Source organism: Bubalus bubalis, chromosome 3 (genome assembly GCF_019923935.1).
Source record: "Bubalus bubalis isolate 160015118507 breed Murrah chromosome 3, NDDB_SH_1, whole genome shotgun sequence".
In the NCBI taxonomy this organism is placed as follows: domain Eukaryota; kingdom Metazoa; phylum Chordata; class Mammalia; order Artiodactyla; family Bovidae; genus Bubalus; species Bubalus bubalis.
In genome coordinates, this window is record NC_059159.1 from 109846669 (window position 1) to 109853666 (window position 6998).

General features: G+C 37.9%; 1 long non-coding RNA gene across 1 annotated transcript; it reads left to right on the forward strand.

Annotated features, from left to right (window-relative positions):
• Window positions 1-1293: 1293 nt before the first annotated feature.
• On the forward strand, window positions 1294-6477 carry LOC123332840. The gene is made up of 3 exons (XR_006549933.1): window positions 1294-1610; window positions 3858-3914; window positions 5952-6477. It is a non-coding gene; the product is annotated as an uncharacterized LOC123332840 (long non-coding RNA).
• Window positions 6478-6998: the final 521 nt, after the last annotated feature.

Genomic DNA, 6998 nt, shown 5'->3' on the forward strand with positions numbered 1-6998 from the left:
TGTATCCTGCATCGAACCTGGACTGGCGATTCGTTTCTTATATGATATTATACATGTTTTAATGCCATTCTCCCAAATCAAAGATGCTAACTAACCATATTCTCATTCTCTCTCTCATGCATACAGTGATCTAGATACTGCCACATACTTCATTAAATGAGAATGGTAATTTGATAATGATTTTCCTTTGGAATTTTATTTTTCTCACTGTGCTTATTGCTTTTAAATTTTATTTTATTTAATTTTTGGTCATGCCACACAGCATGTGGGATCTTAGTTCCTCAGTCAGGGATCAAACTCATATCCTCTGCACTGGAAGCAGAATCTTAACCACTGAACCACCAGGGAAATCCTGTCTGCTTATATTTTTTATTGCTAATCATAACCAAATTAACCCAGGTATTTTACTCATTTTTGGCCAGCTTGGACAGAATCTAAGACTATCATTTCAAAAGATATTTCCACTCTAGCAGTAGTCCATTCCAAAGTTCAGATCCGAGATTTTACACTTGGACTAGCTGGTAGGACCTGCTGTTTATAATTATGTTACTTCTCCAATCTTTCCTGGAATGCAGCATCTACTTTCTTGTGGTACTGAGGCTGGATGTCTCCATTTTTATTAAGGAGATGCTGAAGATTTGACATCAAGTTAGGACTTTATTTAAATGTTTTAAGCGGGGGGGGGATCACTGGAAAAAGGTGAGTTTGGAGAGCAACCAATGTGGACAACCATCTAATCTTAGTACTTCTAGGGATGCCTAAGCACCCAGCATTCTAGAACAAGCTAACTGAGCAGCCACATCATACACTCAGCCTCCCCAGGTAATGTTGCCTCTAGCAGAGATGTATTAGCTTTCCAAGGATACAGGAGGGTTTTTATCTGCAGTAATAGTCACATTGACAGCTTCTGGGGCAAAATTCACTAGGTAAATATGCAGTAAGATACTAACTTTACAACCAAATGGAAGAGTGCAGGACAAGTCAACCACTGATTTTCAAATCAAAAGCTATAAATCAGTGCTTCAAAAGGTTTAAATAATATAGCCTTTTTAAAAATTCTGTGTATCTTAAAGCAAACACATACTGTTCCTAGGTTCCCTCAACTCTTCTTTTATCTCTCCAACAACCTCTGAATTCCCATCAGAAGTTAGCTTTGCTTCAGAAACAATCTGTACCTACCAGCATCTTCCTAAGACGGTCTATCAATGTTTTAAAAATGTTGTAATGTATTAATCATTATCTCTTCCCTGCTTCCAGAAGGAATATAAGGAGAATCAGTTCATGAGTGTCAGCTGTGTGTGGTATTTAACGTTAAGTAGCAGAACAGGAATGCAGCCCTTCAGGGAGCCAGTCCTCCTACCTGAAGTTGTGCTGGCTGCTTGCTCTACAGCTCTACTCAGTAGAATTCATTTGGGAAATGGTGATGAGCCTCTGGATATTAACAAGGGCGGGAATGACTACTGATGTCATTAGCCAAGGAAAAGATATGCTGTGCTGAGAAAAAGCTACTAGGTGATCAGAATGAGGAGGCCAAAGGGTCCTCAACCCCCATCTGTATTCTGGCTTCTCGTTCATCTTTGCAGCCTCTCTGGAAGTCCAACTTGTCCCAGGTTTGTGAGTACCAGGTTTGTCCTAGTATCTAACTAGGACACCTCATGTTTCATCCTGATCTTTTCCTCAGCCTTAACAGGCCATGGGGTGTCAAATAATCAAGAGCTCAACATGTGACTGAGGCGGGTTTTTTCCTGAAATTTTGAGCCAAGAGGGAAAGTGTTTTTAACTAATTTATTAATACTAAAGAACTGATTGATCACAAGACTAAAGATTGCCAGTAACTACTACTATCCAGGTGACTGCCAATAGGTTTCATGCAAGCAGGTTTGAATTCCTCCACAATCACTACTGGGGAAAATATGATCAAATAGTTAAGGGGTTCAATTCCAGTGGTATTTGAAAAATATCTGTAAAAAATGAAAACTAGGTGTGAATCAGGTCTCCATGTCCAAGTAATTAATGTTTAATTTCCATCCAGTATTTCTTTGACAAGCATGAAGCATTATTATAAACTGAAAATTGCTATTAATAAAAGTATTTAGGCAGCCCACAAAATACCCATTTTTTTATTCTGTTTTACAATTCTGAAGAAAACCTTGGTGGAAGGGCTCCAAAGGAGTCCAGGACTGATTTCTATTTCTCAATCGATTCCTAGTCCTGTGACTTAGGACAGACAAGTCACTTAAAGTCTTTTGGTGTATTTCCTCATCTTTCCAATGTGCATAGCAATATCTGTTAAAACATTAGCTAATCATGATAATTTCATATCTATGATAATGTACATACAACTGCTTCCAAAATACAAAAGATTATTCAGTTGATTTTTAAATTTTTATAGTCTCATGCATAGCATTATGGAGAAGGCAATGGCACCCCACTCCAGTACTCTTGCCTGGAAAATCCCATGGACTGAGGAGCCTGGTAGGCAGTAGTCCATGGAGTCGCACAGAGTGGGACATGACTGAGCGACTTCACTTTCACTTTTCACTTTCATGTATTGGAGAAGGAAATGGGCAACCCACTCCAGTGTTCTTGCCTGGAGAATCCCAGGGACAGGGAAGCCTGGTGGGCTGCTGTCTATGGGGTCGCACCGAGTCGGACACGACTGAAGTGACTTAGCAGCAGCATAGCATTATACCACGAGTCACATTTGTATTTTAGCTGCTACCGTGAATACTGTCATACTAATAAATGCATCCCTATCGCCATGCTCCAGATGCCAAGACCTTCCATTCTCACATATGCACAAGTCTGAATGCCAGAAAAGTATAATAATCAATAGTGTGAACTTAGAAAACTCTGCTCTGGTGCATATGGGCAAGGCACTTAACCTCTCTAAGCCTCAGTTTCCTCATATGTAAAGGAGGAGAGACACTTAGTTATTATGATGATAAGGCAAGAGAACTGCCTGACACAACTGAATAAAAGTTACCTATTATTCATTATCTCCAGCTTTGCAGCATCCATGAAGCACATCAACAGCAAGAATCCCCAGAACTGTGAAATAGTTATTCTCAATTATTTATGCCTTGATTGTTCACCCTTGTATCATCTCTTAAGTAGCATCTGTAAAGACATGATTACTGCTACTGCTGCTGCTGCTAAGTCGCTTCAGTCGTGTTCGACTCTGTGTGACCCCATAGATGGAAGCCCACCAGGCTCCCCCACTCCTGGGATTCTCCAGGCAAGAACACTGGAGTGGGTTGCCATTTCCTTCTCCAATGCATGAAAGGGAAAAGTGAAAGTCAAGTGGCTCAGTTGTGTCCGACTCTTCGCGACCCCATGGTCTGCAGCCTACCAGGCTCCTCCGTCCATGGGATTTTCCAGGCAAGAGTACTGGAGTCGGGTGCCATTGCCTTCTCCGAAAGACATGATTATATCTTATAATTTTCTAATGTAGTAGTATCTAATGTGATTTAAAGCATAAAGTAGACAGTAGAAAAATTTTAATTATTTGATGATTTTTCAATATTTCAACTGGTCAAGAAGAGTTGGATATGGAGTATCTCAAAGCTATACAACTGAGCTGAACCTTGGGGATACAATTAGGGCTCAAAGTGGCCAAGAAGATGCAGTTTCAACTCCAGAAGCTTTATTTTATATGCTTTAGAACTTGGATATTCGAATGAAATTGAAATTGGGTAAAAAGGAAATTAAAGAGGGGTTGAAACTATTGCACCATGGGTAATCAAAATGATATGCAACCATAAAAAAAATCAATACATACCTTAGGTATCTTGAATCAAATCACTTATCCTTAAATACTAGAGTAAATTTCATCTATACTCTTTCTGTATTCTTAGGAAAAAAGATACATGCATGACCCCAGAATTTAGGATACTATCTCCATACAGAAAAAGGTAAAAATGTGTTTCATGGTTTCTGAATTTTTTAAAGGAGCATTTATGAGCACCTGTTGTATGCTGAGCAACCAATAACTCAAACATAAGTATTCATAAACCTTGGTACAAATATAGAAAACTTTTTGGATGCATCATATTCTGAGTTTTAATTTGAAGGAGTTGTTGGGTGTAAGCTGGCAGACCAGGAGAAAAATAGAGAGAAAAAAAGACCCACGTTTAGAAAGACAATAGAAGAAAGCTGCTGCTGCTGCTGCTAAGTTGCTTCAGTCGTGTCCAACTCTGTGTGACCCCATAGACTGCAGCCCACCAGGCTCCCCGGTCCCTGGGATTCTCCAGGCAAGAACACTGGAGTGGGTTGCCATTTCCTTCTCCAATGCATGAAAGTGAAAAGTGAAAGGGAAGTCGCTCAGTCGTGTCCGACTCTTGGAGACCCCATGGCCTGCAGCCTACCAGGCTCCTCTGTCCGTGGGATTTTCCAGGCAAGAGTACTGGAGTGAGGTGCCATTGCCTTCTCTGGCATGAAACATGGGATGAGGCAATTTCTTTGGGGTATCAGGTTCCTTAACAATGTGGCACATCTAGAGAAAATACCACAAAGCCACTGCCATCTTGGAGTGGTAAATGAGGTGAAACAAAAGGAAATACTATACAACAGAAACTCATCAAAAAAAGTTATACTATGAACTCTTAAAAATATCTATGTTTAAGAACACAATAAACTTTTCATTAATGTTCAGATAAACTAGCCATATATTTATTTTGACACATTAATAAATATTCTTGAAGAGTGCTGACTTATAGTAATATTTGATTTGCTAACATTGTTACTGCACATAGCAGCCACAATTCTCTACAAAATTCTATCTAGAGGAGGCAAAATACCTAACAAGAGGAATCCCAGGAGATACTCAGCATACTTTTTACATTTCTTATAATTAAAGTGGTATCTTAAAAATAGTAACCAACATGGTAAATAAAACAAGTATTTACATAGGCTACTGTAAATAAATAAACAAGTATCTACATAGGCTACTGTAGATACAGTGTTTATAAAATGAACTCTGCTACATAGTATGGTCAGGGAATAGCAAATTCTGGTTAATTGAATGTAGTGGTATGGTAACATAATAATACAACTGGATAATTAATAATCTCTTTAAGGTGGAAACTACACTATGCATATTAAATCTTAGATGATTTTTAAAAAGACACTTTGGAAACTTGCTGCATCTCAGGGTTTTTTATTTTAAATATTATTTGTCACTGTTTTAGAAAAGCAATTTTTTATTTGAAATGATTATTTTATGGCTTTGCTTAAGAAAAATAAAACTTATACTGGAAATATCTCTTGCTAAAGTTTCTTTAACCCAAAGGAAATTTATTACAGGCCAGTAGCTTGGAACGCTGTTTATGCTTTCTAATGGTGAAACTTTATGTGAATTCTTACACAGTACTGCAACTGAGCTAAAAGTGACATTTTATTAACATAAATAAGTTCATGTTTTAAAAAATGTATAAAGTCAATGAGAATACATGATCTGATAAACCCCAAAATCTGAAAGCAGGGTATTAAAGTTACAGTGTTATATATGGATAAATTGATAATGAAGTTGATATTTCATTTTAGTTGCGTATTTTCATGAGGAACTTGACTCATACCATTCTACCTAAACGCTTCATAGCACTGAGCATTCATGTATAATTTTAATGAACTTCTTAAAAAACAATTGGTGCAGTGCCACAAGCTTTTAATTAATAACGTATTTAGAATACTTTAAAATGTATTGCAAAATAAGTTTCTCTGTCTTCTCAGTATGACAACTTTTATTAAATATCAATGCCTTTAGTAGGTTTACTTAAACAGTTTTTAAATAATTGAAATATCTATATTAATAACGTTTAACTCAAAACTTGGAGAATACTTAAAGAACCTTTGCAAAACTAAGTGGTATATTTTAGCCAACTAGTCTATATTAAATCTGGTCCTTTTCAAATCTCCTATTCTGACTTCCTGTGGTTATTTTTTCTCCACAGAGCAGAGAAGAGAAGAATTTGAAACTGTCGAGAAACATCTCTACAAAAAAGATCGTGATCCCTGTTTAATGTCATTGTCACTAACTCAATTATATGTAGAATCCCAGCAGGGAACATAAACAGGTTAAGGCGACTGGAGGAGGTCAGCTGTGGACCAGAGAGTTCATGACCCACTCATAAGGAGCCCGTCATGACTCAGCTCTAACACATGCCTGTTGTGTGAAAACTCATGAACAGGGAGCAATCGATGACTTTTAAAATGGCTCATGACAGGTTCATTCCCTTGGGTAATGAATGCCTTCCCTTTGAACATGGGCTGGACCTAGTGACTTGTGTCCAATGAAAAAAACACAGCAAAAGTATCTGGATGGCATTTCCAAGATTAAGTTGCAAAAAAACTGTGACTTCCGTCCTGCTTTCATTTTTGTTCTGATGAAGCAAGCTGCCATGTGATGAGCTGCCGTGTGAAGAGGCCTACTTGAAAAGGAACCAAGGTGGTATATATACACAATGAAATATTACTCAGCAATAAAAAGGAATGCATTTGCATCAGTTCTAATGAGGTGGATGAACCTAGAACCTATTATACAGAGTGAAGTGAGTCAGAAAGAGAAAGATAAATACCATATTCTAACACATATATACAGAATCTAGAAAAATGGTACTGAATAATTTTTTTAGGTTTATTTATTTATTTTTTATTTAATTTATTTTTTAACTTTACAATATTGTATTGGTTTTGCCATATATCAACATGAATCCACCACAGGTATACACGTGTTCCCCATCCTGAACCCTCCTCCCACAGGGCAACAATGGAGAAACAGACATAGAGAATAGACTTATGGACATGGGGAGAGGGGAGGAGAGGGTGAGATGCGTGGAAAGAGTAACACAGAAACTTATATTACCATATGTAAAACAGATAGCCAATGGGACTTCGCTGTATGACTCAGGAAACTCAAACAGGGGCTCTGTATCAACCTAGAGGGGTGGGATGGGGAGGAAGATGGGAGGGAGGTCCAAAAGGGAGGGGATGTATGTATA